This window comes from Heloderma suspectum, chromosome 14 (genome assembly GCF_057233095.1).
Source record: "Heloderma suspectum isolate Gila_16-S chromosome 14, 16-S_ref, whole genome shotgun sequence".
In the NCBI taxonomy this organism is placed as follows: Eukaryota; Metazoa; Chordata; class Lepidosauria; order Squamata; family Helodermatidae; genus Heloderma; species Heloderma suspectum.
In genome coordinates, this window is record NC_139471.1 from 19,872,557 (window position 1) to 19,886,201 (window position 13,645).

At 54.8% G+C, this 13,645-nt stretch overlaps 1 protein-coding gene across 1 annotated transcript in view; it reads left to right on the forward strand.

The window, feature by feature from the left end:
* The first annotated feature begins 4,841 nt into the window (after positions 1-4,841).
* ST6GALNAC6 (ST6 N-acetylgalactosaminide alpha-2,6-sialyltransferase 6) overlaps positions 4,842-13,645 on the forward strand; it is a 40,684-nt gene continuing 31,880 nt past the window's right edge. Inside the window, exons 1-2 of the mRNA XM_084821034.1 lie at positions 4,842-5,055; positions 8,385-8,567. The gene's annotated coding sequence lies outside the window, so the exon portion shown is untranslated. The remainder of the gene's footprint in view (positions 5,056-8,384; positions 8,568-13,645) is intronic.

A 13,645-nucleotide genomic window follows, 5' to 3' on the forward strand; every position in this document is an offset into this window, starting at 1 on the left:
GCCTGGCCCCATTCATGGGCCAGAGGAGGAGCGGCATGGCCCATTCATTGGCAGAGGAGGAGCGGCATGGCCCCATCCATCGGCTGTAGAAGGAGCAGCCTGGCCCCATTCATGGGCCAGAGGAGGAGCAGCCTGGCCCCATTCATGGGCCAGAGGAGGAGCAGCCTGGCCCCATTCATGGGCCAGAGGAGGAGCGGCATGGCCCCATCCATCGGCTGTAGAAGGAGCGGCCTGGCCCCATTCATGGGCCAGAGGAGGAGCGGCATGGCCCCATCCATCGGCTGTAGAAGGAGCAGCCTGGCCCCATTCATGGGCCAGAGGAGGAGCGGCCTGGCCCCATCCATCGGCTGTAGAAGGAGCGGCCTGGCCCCATTCATGGGCCAGAGGAGGAGCGGCATGGCCCCATCCATCGGCTGTAGAAGGAGCAGCCTGGCCCCATTCATGGGCCAGAGGAGGAGTGGCCTGGCCCCATCCATCGGCTGTAGAAGGAGCGGCCTGGCCCCATCCATCGGCTGTAGAAGGAGCAGCCTGGCCCCATTCATGGGCCAGAGGAGGAGCGGCATGGCCCCATCCATCGGCTGTTGAAGGAGCATCCTGGCCCCATTCATGGGCCAGAGGAGGAGCGGCCTGGCCCCATCCATCAGCTGTAGAAGGAGCAGCCTGGCCACATTCATGGGCCAGAGGAGGAGCGGCCTGGCCCCATCCATTGGCTGTAGAAGGAGCAGCCTGGCCCCATTCATGGGCCAGAGAAGGAGCGGCATGGCCCCATCCATCAGCTGTTGAAGGAGCAGCCTGGCCCCATTCATGGGCCAGAGGAGGAGCGGCATGGCCCATTCATCGGCAGAGGAGGAGCAGCCTGGCCCCATTCATGGGCCAGAGGAGGAGCAGCCTGGCCCCATTCATGGGCCAGAGAAGGAGCGGCCTGGCCCCATCCATCAGCTGTAGAAGGAGCAGCCTGGCCCCATTCATGGGCCAGAGGAGGAGCGGCCTGGCCCCATTCATGGGCCAGAGGAGGAGCGGCCTGGCCCCATCCATCAGCTGTAGAAGGAGCAGCATGGCCCCATTCATGGGCCAGAGGAGGAGCGGCCTGGCCCCATCCATCGGCTGTAGAAGGAGCAGCCTGGCCCCATTCATGGGCCAGAGGAGGAGCGGCCTGGCCCCATCCATCAGCTGTAGACGGAGCAGCCTGGCCCCATTCATGGGCCAGAGGAGGAGCGGCCTGGCCCCATCCATCGGCTGTAGAAGGAGCAGCCTGGCCCCATTCATGGGCCAGAGGAGGAGCGGCATGGCCCCATCCATCGGCTGTAGAAGGAGCGGCCTGGCCCCATTCATGGGCCAGAGGAGGAGCGGCATGGCCCCATCCATCGGCTGTAGAAGGAGCAGCCTGGCCCCATTCATGGGCCAGAGGAGGAGCGGCCTGGCCCATTCATCGGCGGAGGAGGAGCGGCATGGCCTCATCCATCGGCTGTAGAAGGAGCAGCCTGGCCCCATTCATGGGCCAGAAAAGGAGCGGCATGGCCCATTCATCGGCGGAGGAGGAGCGGCATGGCCTCATCCATCGGCTGTAGAAGGAGCAGCCTGGCCCCATTCATGGGCCAGAGGAGGAGCGGCATGGCCCCATCCATCGGCTGTAGAAGGAGCAGCCTGGCCCCATTCATGGGCCAGAGGAGGAGCGGCCTGGCCCATTCATCGGCGGAGGAGGAGCGGCATGGCCTCATCCATCGGCTGTAGAAGGAGCAGCCTGGCCCCATTCATGGGCCAGAGAAGGAGCGGCATGGCCCATTCATCGGCGGAGGAGGAGCGGCATGGCCTCATCCATCGGCTGTAGAAGGAGCAGCCTGGCCCCATTCATGGGCCAGAGAAAGAGCGGCATGGCCCCATACATCAGCTGTTGAAGGAGCAGCCTGGCCCCATTCATGGGCCAGAGGAGGAGCGGCCTGGCCCCATTCATGGGCCAGAGGAGGAGCGGCCTGGCCCCATCCATCAGCTGTAGAAGGAGCAGCCTGGCCCCATTCATGGGCCAGAGGAGGAGCGGCCTGGCCCCATCCATCAGCTGTAGAAGGAGCAGCCTGGCCCCATTCATGGGCCAGAGGAGGAGCAGCCTGGCCCCATTCATGGGCCAGAGGAGGAGCAGCATGGCCCCATCCATCGGCTGTAGAAGGAGCGGCCTGGCCCCATTCATGGGCCAGAGGAGGAGCGGCATGGCCCATTCATTGGCAGAGGAGGAGCGGCATGGCCCCATCCATCGGCTGTAGAAGGAGCAGCCTGGCCCCATTCATGGGCCAGAGGAGGAGCAGCCTGGCCCCATTCATGGGCCAGAGGAGGAGCAGCCTGGCCCCATTCATGGGCCAGAGGAGGAGCGGCATGGCCCCATCCATCGGCTGTAGAAGGAGCGGCCTGGCCCCATTCATGGGCCAGAGGAGGAGCGGCATGGCCCATTCATCGGCAGAGGAGGAGCGGCCTGGCCCCATCCATCGGCTGTAGAAGGAGCGGCCTGGCCCTATTCATGGGCCAGAGGAGGAGCGGCATGGCCCCATCCATCGGCTGTAGAAGGAGCAGCCTGGCCCCATTCATGGGCCAGAGAAGGAGCGGCATGGCCCCATCCATCGGCTGTTGAAGGAGCAGCCTGGCCCCATTCATGGGCCAGAGGAGGAGCGGCCTGGCCCCATCCATCAGCTGTAGAAGGAGCAGCCTGGCCCCATTCATGGGCCAGAGGAGGAGCGGCCTGGCCCCATCCATTGGCTGTAGAAGGAGCAGCCTGGCCCCATTCATGGGCCAGAGAAGGAGCGGCATGGCCCCATCCATCAGCTGTTGAAGGAGCAGCCTGGCCCCATTCATGGGCCAGAGGAGGAGCGGCCTGGCCCCATCCATCAGCTGTAGAAGGAGCAGCCTGGCCCCATTCATGGGCCAGAGGAGGAGCGGCATGGCCCATTCATCGGCAGAGGAGGAGCAGCCTGGCCCCATTCATGGGCCAGAGGAGGAGCAGCCTGGCCCCATTCATGGGCCAGAGAAGGAGCGGCCTGGCCCCATCCATCAGCTGTAGAAGGAGCAGCCTGGCCCCATTCATGGGCCAGAGGAGGAGCGGCCTGGCCCCATTCATGGGCCAGAGGAGGAGCGGCCTGGCCCCATCCATCAGCTGTAGAAGGAGCAGCATGGCCCCATTCATGGGCCAGAGGAGGAGCGGCCTGGCCCCATCCATCGGCTGTAGAAGGAGCAGCCTGGCCCCATTCATGGGCCAGAGGAGGAGCGGCCTGGCCCCATCCATCAGCTGTATACGGAGCAGCCTGGCCCCATTCATGGGCCAGAGGAGGAGCGGCCTTGCCCCATCCATCGGCTGTAGAAGGAGCAGCCTGGCCCCATTCATGGGCCAGAGGAGGAGCGGCCTGGCCCCATCCATCGGCTGTAGAAGGAGCGGCCTGGCCCCATTCATCGGCAGAGGAGGAGTGGCATGGCCCCATCCATTGGCTGTAGAAGGAGCGGCCTGGCCCCATTCATGGGCCAGAGGAGGAGCGGCATGGCCCCATCCATCAGCTGTTGAAGGAGCAGCCTGGCCCCATTCATGGGCCAGAGGAGGAGCGGCCTGGCCCCATTCATGGGCCAGAGAAGGAGCGGCCTGGCCCCATCCATCAGCTGTAGAAGGAGCAGCCTGGCCCCATTCATGGGCCAGAGGAGGAGCGGCCTGGCCCCATTCATGGGCCAGAGGAGGAGCGGCCTGGCCCCATCCATCAGCTGTAGAAGGAGCAGCATGGCCCCATTCATGGGCCAGAGGAGGAGCGGCCTGCCCCCATCCATCGGCTGTAGAAGGAGCAGCCTGGCCCCATTCATGGGCCAGAGGAGGAGCGGCCTGGCCCCATCCATCAGCTGTAGACGGAGCAGCCTGGCCCCATTCATGGGCCAGAGGAGGAGCGGCCTGGCCCCATCCATCGGCTGTAGAAGGAGCAGCCTGGCCCCATTCATGGGCCAGAGGAGGAGCGGCCTGGCCCCATCCATCGGCTGTAGAAGGAGCGGCCTGGCCCCATTCATGGGCCAGAGGAGGAGCGGCCTGGCCCCATTCATGGGCCAGAGGAGGAGTGGCCTGGCCCCATCCATCGGCTGTAGAAGGAGCAGCCTGGCCCCATTCATGGGCCAGAGGAGGAGCGGCCTGGCCCCATCCATCAGCTGTAGACGGAGCAGCCTGGCCCCATTCATGGGCCAGAGGAGGAGCGGCCTGGCCCCATCCATCGGCTGTAGAAGGAGCAGCCTGGCCCCATTCATGGGCCAGAGGAGGAGCGGCCTGGCCCCATCCATCGGCTGTAGAAGGAGCGGCCTGGCCCCATTCATCGGCAGAGGAGGAGCGGCATGGCTCCATCCATTGGCTGTAGAAGGAGCGGCCTGGCCCCATTCATGGGCCAGAGGAGGAGCGGCCTGGCCCCATCCATCGGCCAGGGAAGGGGCTGCCACCGGGAAAATTCTCTGCCTGCAGAGAGAGAGAGAGTGGTGGTTTGTGGTTTGTTGTTACAACTTCTTGCTTGTCAGCCACCTTGAGAAGCATTCGATTGAAAGGTGCCGTTTAAATCTTCAGCAACAAATACTGTACACATTTCGGTCTCGCCCTGGGTGCTGCATCATTTTCCCCAGCACACTGCATCTCAGTTCCAGAGCACATCACCCAAGGGCTCTCCCCCAGTTTGTTTGGTTACAGCTGAAATCTGATCAGGGCACACGAGGGGGAGGAGGGAGGAGGAGGAGGGAGTCCCCCGATTTGCTGTTCCCGAGGAGCGTGAATGCAGAGGGAAATCGAGGCGTGCTAGGACCCAGAGGCTTGCGGAATCCAAGAGCCCTCTCTCTTCCACTGGATCCCAGAGGTTTTAACAGCTTCTTCTTCTGGTGGGATGTGCAAGTAAAGCTGGTGACCAGCCTGGGGGGAGCTGCAACCACCCAGCCCGCTGGAATCTGGAACTAGCTGGGTGGCACTGCCAAATCCAGACGGTCTCTCGCTGGTTGCCTCTAGCTTTGCTTCTCCCACCCAGCCTTCCCCTGCCTCCATTCTCTGGGTTTGGACTGGCTGTCAGGCGGGTGAGTTGACAACAAACAGGCCCATAGGAAAAAAGAAATCACTGTCTCGGTTTGTTCAGTTGTAGGGAAGAGAGACCGTGGGACCCCTCTGTAGGGACCCAGGTGTCCGTTCAGTGGGTCCCACCTGGTTAAGCTTTGATGTGTGTGTGTAATGATTTATTCCACAAATCTTCAAAGGATGGAGATGGGAGGTGGAAAAGAAGGGTGTTTTTTGCTGGGGTGCGTGTGTGTGTTTGGAATGCACGGTGACCACGGAGTGGCGGTATTTCCAGCCAAGGACAAAATAAAGCTAAGAAAAGAAAAGAAAAAAGCAAACATAGTAACGCCGAAAAAAGGGGGATGAGGAATACAGAAAATAAGGTGGAGAATCGCGGTGGCAGAGGCCTGGCTTGTGAAGTTTCCGGTGTGGATGTTCTCGAGCAAGGATGAAAGAACTGAGCTGGGTATCTGACCCGTAGCTGGTTTGCTTTTCAGGGGGAAGCCCGAACTTGACTCCCAAGCATGTATCTGGGGCACAACATACAGATTAGTTTCTGTATTTCTGATTTGTAACACACCCTCCAGGATGCCTTCGGGGAGCCAGTGTGCAAGCGTGAGGCATCCCACGGCTGCTTGGACGGCACCCGATCCATGCTCTGTCACTTGTGCATTTTGTGTGTTTGCGCTGTGCAACCTGATCTCGCTTGGCTTTCTTTTTTTCTTTTCTTTTTTTACCCCCTAATGAGAACAGCTACTGGGCCAAAGATGGACATCAGGTGGTAATGGGTGAGAAGCGGAAGGGATTATTTCAAGCAGGATCATATGCTTTGCTCCCGTTTAGCTAGATAAAGAGCCCCCTTCTCCCACCGGCAGATCGGCCTATGAGAGGCGAAGCTGGTTCCAGATTGATCCCAGCATAAGAAAAGTCAACCATCGGCTTCATTATTCATTTAACAGTGTTTCTGAATCACTTATGTTAAAAGACAGTTGTAAGCCATGTACTAAACCATACAGTAAATGCCGTATATTATTACTGTATACAGAAAACCTCCAGTACCAGAGGCAGTGAGCCTCTGTGCACCAGTTGCTGGGGAACATGGGTGGGAGGGTGCTGTTGCACTCCTGTTCTGCTTGTGGGTTCCCGGTGGACAGCTGGTTGGCCACTGTGTGAACAGGATGCTAGACTAGCTGGACCTTTGGTCTGATCCAGCAGGGCTCTTCTTATGTTCTTAAGAGGCAGTTACCTTCCTGGGAAAATCTGTTGGGAAAGGTATGTTTCCAGTAGGCACTGAAAACCCAGAAAGGTTGGCGCCTGTCGAATTTGTAATGGTAGGGAGTTCCAGGGCACAGGCCAGGGTCAAAGTAGGCATGGTCAGGCACCTGCCAAGGTCCCACACCCAGCAGGGGCCCACTGACAAGAGCCCCTGGATTTGCTGCTCCTTTTCACCACAGCAATCTGCTCATTCACCGGCCTCTCGCTTTTCTCACTGGGCAACTCCATAGACACCAAGCCCCCAGGTCGCGCTCCCCAGTCCTAGCACTGCGATGATGCCGTTGTGCAAACAAGGATGTTGCAGTGCAATAAGGAGGCTGTCAAGAGGAACGTGGACTTGATCAAGGGGTGGTAGCAAGCAGCTATTCCAGTCCAAGCCCTAGGAAAACAACCTCTGTGTGCCAACTAGGGAACAAGTCAGCTAGGTGGGAAAACCTCCCACTATCATAGCATATACACCCAAGTGGTCCTGTTGATTTGGGGCAGTTCTGATCTCCCAGTCCCGGGTAAATTACTGTCCTTTTTGGGGAGGTGTTAGGGATGCCTTTTAAAAATTTGCTACTGCACACAGGACCAGTGTCAAGGGTAGACATGGTTGGGCACCTACACCCCAGCAGGGGCCCACTAGCAAGAGCCCCCTGGAGTTGCTTCTCATCTTCGCCATTGCGACCGGCTTGTTCATCTGCCTCTCGCTCTGGCCCAGACAAGGGTGGTAGTGGGAAAGAGGAGCAATAGATGACATGGCCTCTTCACTCACTGGCTGTCTGCCTGTCAAGCAAGCACGATGAGAAAGAGGATGGTAGACTCACTGTGGGAGGGGCCCATGGAGGGTGTCTTGCCAAGTGCCCTCCAAAATCGAGAGCTGGCACTGTTCCAGAGAGTGGGCACCACGATACTAAAGGCGCTATTCTGAGCCATTATGGACCGGGCGTTCAAAATCTCTGATACCACCAGGAGGGTATCTCCTGATGAGCGGAACAACCAAGCATACCTGTAGTGGATCAGGTGATCTCTTAAGTATCCCAGCCCTGAGGTGTTTAGGGCTTTCTAAGCAAGTTCCTAGACCTTCAACGATGATGATATAGATGATGCTGATGATGGTGACGTTAGTGATGATGATGATGATGATGATGTTGGCAATGTTGACGTTGATGACGTTGATGCTGGTGATGATGATGACGATGGTGATGATGATGTTGATCATGTTGGTGGTGATGATGATGACCCCAGAGTTCAGGACACGGAATGATGGGCTCAAGTGACAGGAAGCCAGATTCCGGCTGAACATCAGGAAAAACTTCCGACTGTTCGAGCAATACGACAATGGAACCCATGATCTAGGGAGGCGGTGGGCTCTCCCACACTGGAGGCATTCAAGACAAGGCCGGACAGGCACCTGCCAGGGATGCTCTGACTTGGATTCCTGCATTGAGCGGGGGTTGGACTCAATGGTCTTATAGGCCCCTTCCAACCCTACTATTCTATGATTCTACAATGATGGTGATGTTCGTGATGGTGATGGTGTTGATGATGATGATGTTGGTGATGATGATGATGTTGGTGATCATGTTGGTGGTGGTGGTGATGATGATGTTGGTGATGGTGATGGTGGTGATAGTGATGGTGATGTTGTTGATGATGATGATGTTGATGGTGATGGTGATGGTGGTGATAGTGATGGTGATGGTGTTGATGATGATGATGTTGGTGGTGATGATGATGTTGGTGATGGTGATGGTGGTGATGGTGATGGTGTTGATGATGATGATGTTGGTGGTGATGATGATGTTGGTGGTGATGATGATGTTGGTGATGGTGATGGTGGTGATAGTGATGGTGATGGTGTTGATGATGATGATGTTGGTGGTGATGATAATGTTGGTGATGGTGATGGTGGTGATAGTGATGGTGATGTTGTTGATGATGTTGGTGACATCATCACCAACATGATCATGTTGGTGGTGGTGGTGATGATGATGTTGGTGATGGTGATGGTGATGGTGGTGATGGTGATGTTGTTGATGATGTTGGTGACGATGATGATTCGTTCATTTATTTCTCCCCTTCACTTCAGCAGCTTTCCCAAATCAGGGCACTTCTGTCCCGTTGGAATGATGTGATAAGAAGGAAAGAGGACACGAGCTGGATCATGGAAAGATGGCCCTGCAGCCGGGACTGGCACCACCTCATGGCTGCCCACGAAGGGGAGGACCCCCTCAACCATGTGCCCTACTTTTCCCACGTAAGACATCCTGCCTCGGTAAGGAGGGAGAAACTTTTCCATGGGTTATTCTCCTGTGGGTATTTTCACATGGTTTTTAAATCGGCAGAGGCTTACATTAGGCCTGAGTGCAAATGTTAAAAAGGTGCACTGGTCAGAATGCGTGCTTGAGTTCCCAACAATCCCACCCCTCCTTCTAATAGCGGACTCAAGGGGTGCGTGCTGACAGGACTGTAGCCAATACAAGGGAGGATCCCAAAGACTGCAGAAGTACAAACGTTTTTTTTTTAAAGCCCATCCCAGTGAGAACTGAGCATGTTTAGTAGCAATGGAATGGAGAAGGACAGCATCGCTACATAGCAGCCACCTAGTTCGTCATTTCTCCTATTAGTGCCAGGCCATTAAAGAAAGTTTTAAAGTTTTCAGATGTCCGATCTGTATGAAAAGGGGAGTGGGATCAGGTGGTGAGGAAGGAGTTGTGCTTACTTTGGAACTTGATTTGCAAGGTCAACTTCTGCATGGCATGTATTAATCGATCGATCAATTGGATTCATGCCCTACCTTTCTACCAAACAGTGGCACTCTTGTTCATCCCAATCTGCGACAGGAGTGCACTATCTGCATTTGTTTGCCCAAACAGCCCTTGGAGACTGGGAACAGGCGGAAAAGTACATCTTTGCAGGACAGTTCAGAATCCAGATTATGCAGAAGAATTAGCTTAGCTTAGCTGTTGCCAGCCTGGACCATTTTAACTGGAGATGCTTGGGGTCAAAGCGGGATATTTTCCATGCTCCATCCCTGGCTTATGGCTGCTCCATGAAGGAGTTTTTTGCAGGCTGCTTCTGTTGCCGGCACCTTTTCATTTCCTGTTGTCCTGCAGCAAGCTGTAGACTTCACATTCTTTTTGCATTGCTGGCCTTTGCGTAGAGGTGTTTTTTAAAAAGCCAACGGTGCGAGGGAGCCTGATTTGGATCGGGGCCATGTCATGGGGGAGGAGGGCTTTACCTCTTTGCCCCTGCCGCAGTCCTGATCGGAATTGCCCCACCCCAACCCTGCTATTCGCAGTGGGAAACAACTGCTCAAGGCCCAACTAAAAATGTCAAATCAAGCTTGGACTCGCGTTTGGGCTGCCAGAGAATTGAAGCGCTTGCCTGAAGGGAGATGTAGAGAGCATGTCTGTCCCTCCCTGCCCCCCGGCTCCCACCCGGCTACGGAGGCCTCTTTTGCCATGGGAGATGAGAGGGCAGAGAGCGGTCCAGTTCACACAACTCGGCTGCGAGTGTAGGGCTGAGTGGATCGAAAGACGTGAAGCGTGTGAACTCATGAACGTGGTGAGCAAAGCCTTGCTCAAGCTGGAGATCGCTGACCTCAGGGGTGGGCAAGCAGTGGCTCTTCTTGGACTCCATCTCCCATCTGCCCCAGCTAGCAGGGACAACCGTCAGGGACAATGGGAACTGTAGCCCTCAACATCTGGAGGGCCACACCCCTGCGTTTGACTAGAGATGTTAGGGACCGAACCTGCATGCAAAGAGCTGTCTGTACGACGACCCTGCGAGCTAGCAGAGGTGGAACCGGTCCCCAGGGGCCCCACGTGGCCATTGTTTTTGCTGTATGCACAAGCGGCGTTTGCACTGGGGAAGAGGCCAGGTGTGAAGTGTGAGATGTGCGTCCCCAGATGCTGAGGGGTCAGCAGCAGACAATACTACACAGGCTGTCCGGAGGCCACGGAGCGAGAGCACCCCGCATGCCAGCTTCGCCGAAGCTCGGAGACAAAGGTGTCCAACCTCACCTCTTCCCCTTGTGACTGGAGTCCGGCTGATGCTGATATGCCCAGTCACTTCTGTTGCTCCTGCGTTTCTGGCATCTGGCTTGAAGGAATGTTTTCTGTTGGCTGCTGATTAAATTCTGGGAGGGGCAGAGACTCATCCTGCTGGGCATGATGACTGTGATATACAAAGCAGAGAATCCACAACCAGAGACGGATGTGAGCTCCAGCCTGTAAGTGCCTTGGCTGTTCCTATTGTTTCACACGCCATTTCCTAATTTCCCATCATCCTGCACTCCCCCGCTTTTAAATTGCTGCCTTTCTCCCCTCCCTCAGCTCTACCCTTAACTGGCCGCTTCTCACCCAACCCCTTTTCCTTTGCACACTTCAGCTCCTACCAGCTCCTCCTTTGCTCTGAACGTCGCCTATCGCTCTTCCATATTTTTTGCGCTCTTTCTCTTCTTCTGTTTTGCCTTGCCTGGTTTATCGGGGAGGGGAAAGGGACACGGACTTGGGGTGGGCGGGCTTCAGACTTGCGGGGTCTACTTTGTTTTCCACTTGAACCCTGAGGCCCCCAGCCGGAACCAGGTGTGAAATAGTGTCTTAGGAAGGCGGACAGTAAAAGTGCAGAACAGTCGTGCCTCTGAGCATGTGCAATTTGTTTTCAGGACCAGAACTAGAGCTTGCACACAAATTTGCTTCTGTTCCCCGCCTCCCCACTGCTTGATTTTTGGGTGCAGGGGAGACTTTTTTGTTGCCTTCATTGTTCAGCTGCTAGGAGCCAGAACGCGTTGCTGATCTACTGCAATTCACCTGGAGATCTACCATTACATCCTGATCTATTTTTGGCCCGCCTCTGGACCAGAAAACACAACTAGAGTTGGAGAATTTTTATCCAGTCTCCAGAGTTTTTCTGTCCTGAAAAATGCAACCTTCTCACTTTGTGGGTTTCTTTCCTTCCCTACACAACGCTCTAGTCAACTGAGAATTCTTCGAGTGAACTTGCTTTCCTCTTGGGACCCATTCATCTCCTCCCTACATTACACACTCCCCCATGTCCATGTCACCCTTTTGCAGATCTAAAAACTCCAATTCAGTCACAACCCATAGCATCTCTAAAGCTCTTATGCCAGGAGTAGGGAACTGCGGCCTTCCAGATGTTGTTGAACTACAATTCCCATAATCCATGACCATTAGCCATGCTGGTGGGGCTGATGGGACTTGGAATCCAATAACACCTGGAGGACCACACATTCCCCACTCCTGTACAGGTCTACTCAGAAGCAAAATGCCATTTAGGCCGATGGGATTTACTCCCAGGCAAAGTGTGTATAGGTCTGCTGCTCTAGAGCACTTCACACATACCTTATCTTCTTGCGATCTTTCTAAGAATGTATTGATTATATTTATTTATATTGAAGCGGAAGTGTCTTGAAGTCATCCAGTGAGTTCATGAACAGAGCTGACATTTGAACTGGGGCTAGTCACGGCTCTCTTCGTATTTCTTATGTATTTATTTAAGGTATTTTTATCTTGCTCCTCAGCCAAAAAAAGGTTCCCGAGCAGCTTACAACCTAAAAAAAGGCATGACACACAAGGAAAAGGGGATGGGGAGGGAAGAGGAAAAAAATTAAGTGAACCTTCAGCAGGGCGGGTGGAATGGCCTTGTTTTCCCTCTCATCTCCCCAGGGGCGGGGGGTGGGCCAGTCCTACTGACAGCCTTCTCATGTGCAGTTGGTCCACACCATGCTTGCAAGGGGGATAGCATTAGCGCAATGATCTCCCACATGACTGGTAGGTAGGTAGCTATGTATTGTTGTTGTCATTTATGTTAATCTAGCGCCACCGCTGTGCATGTCCCAACCTGGAGGGTCACATCCTCTGCACCCCTGCCTCGTTCCCTTTCGCTGGTCCGGAAGTGGCCTCTTTTTCCTTTTCTGTTTTGGCCTCAGATCTCATTTTACAAATTCCTTCTGCAGCAAACTAACTAACTCTGGGGTCACCAATGTGGTGCTTGTGGACACCTGCCTGGCTCTCTGTGTCCCCCCGCACCCTGCCCCGATTTTAAAAATATGTTACAAAGTTTATTTAAAAACCGACCCAGCCCAGGGACTGGCATGCTGCAAAGCAAAGAGTCATCCCCCAGCACCATCTTTATTTCTAAGACTTCCTCTGGTCCCCAGGCAGGCTCAGCGGGTTGCCTGTGGCTTTTTTTTAATGGTGTGTGTGTGTGAATTAGTTTATTTTGGTGTGCTGTGTGCTTTGCCTGGAGTTTTGTGTGTGTCCCATGTGCTTTGCCTGGAGTTTTGTGTGCGTGCTCTATAGTTTGCCTAAGGTTTTGTGTACGTGACCTGTCTGCTTTGCTTGGGCACACTGTGTGTGCTGTCTGGTTTGTCTGAGGTTGTGTGTACTGTGTGTTTTGTCTGGGGTTTTATGTGTGCTGTGTGGTTTGCCTGGTGTGCGTGTGTGTGTGTGTGTATGTGTGTGTGTGTGCTTTGCTTGGGGTTTTGTGTGCTTGCTGTATGTTTTGCTGGAGGGTTGTGTGTGTGCGTGTGTGTTTTGCTGAGGGTTTCGTGTATTGTGTATGCCGTGTGTTTTGCCTGGGGTTTTACGTGTGTTACTTTTGTTTTTTATTTGCAGGAGGTGGGATTGGTGTGGTATGGCTGGGTGTCTGGCCTGTGTGTGTTTCTCTGAACATCACCAGTGTGCTTTTGTGAAATGGGTATGTTGCTGTGTGTTGTGGGGGGCAAAGCTGTGATTTGGCATTTGGGGCTCAGAGCAATTCACCTCCACCCTGTACTCAGCTTCTTGGCCAAGTACAGTTTACCTTTCTGGGAAATAGGTGTGTTGTGACTGGTCACGCCCACCATGGCAGCCATTTTGTAAATGGGCAAGTCCCCCTCATGGCAGCCATTTTGCGAGAGCAGCCACAGTGCTCTCGAAATTCCTAATGCACCCACTGGCCCAAAAAGGTTGGGGACCCCTGAACTAACTTTTTAATGTATTTGTTTATTTGCTTGTTTGTTTATTCAGTCCACTGATAAACGGCTCCTCAGGGCTATGCCATGACAAAGTGGCTTGCTATCAAGAAAGGCGTCGGATGCAAGTGCATATAAATATACAAAACGGCATTATCTGAATTGAGGAAACCAAAGTCATGTCTGAGGTTGTCGAGGGCAGAACGCACGTCTTAACTGCCTTGTCCGGAAAGGCCAGTTCCAACAAATAAATTTTAAAGCTTCCTTAAAGGCCTGTGCCAAATGTATGCAGCACACAACACCTGGAAGGGAGTTCTGTAAATGTTGTTTCCTCTGTCCAGCTTCTTTGTTACTTTGTCCTTCCTACTTTCTGG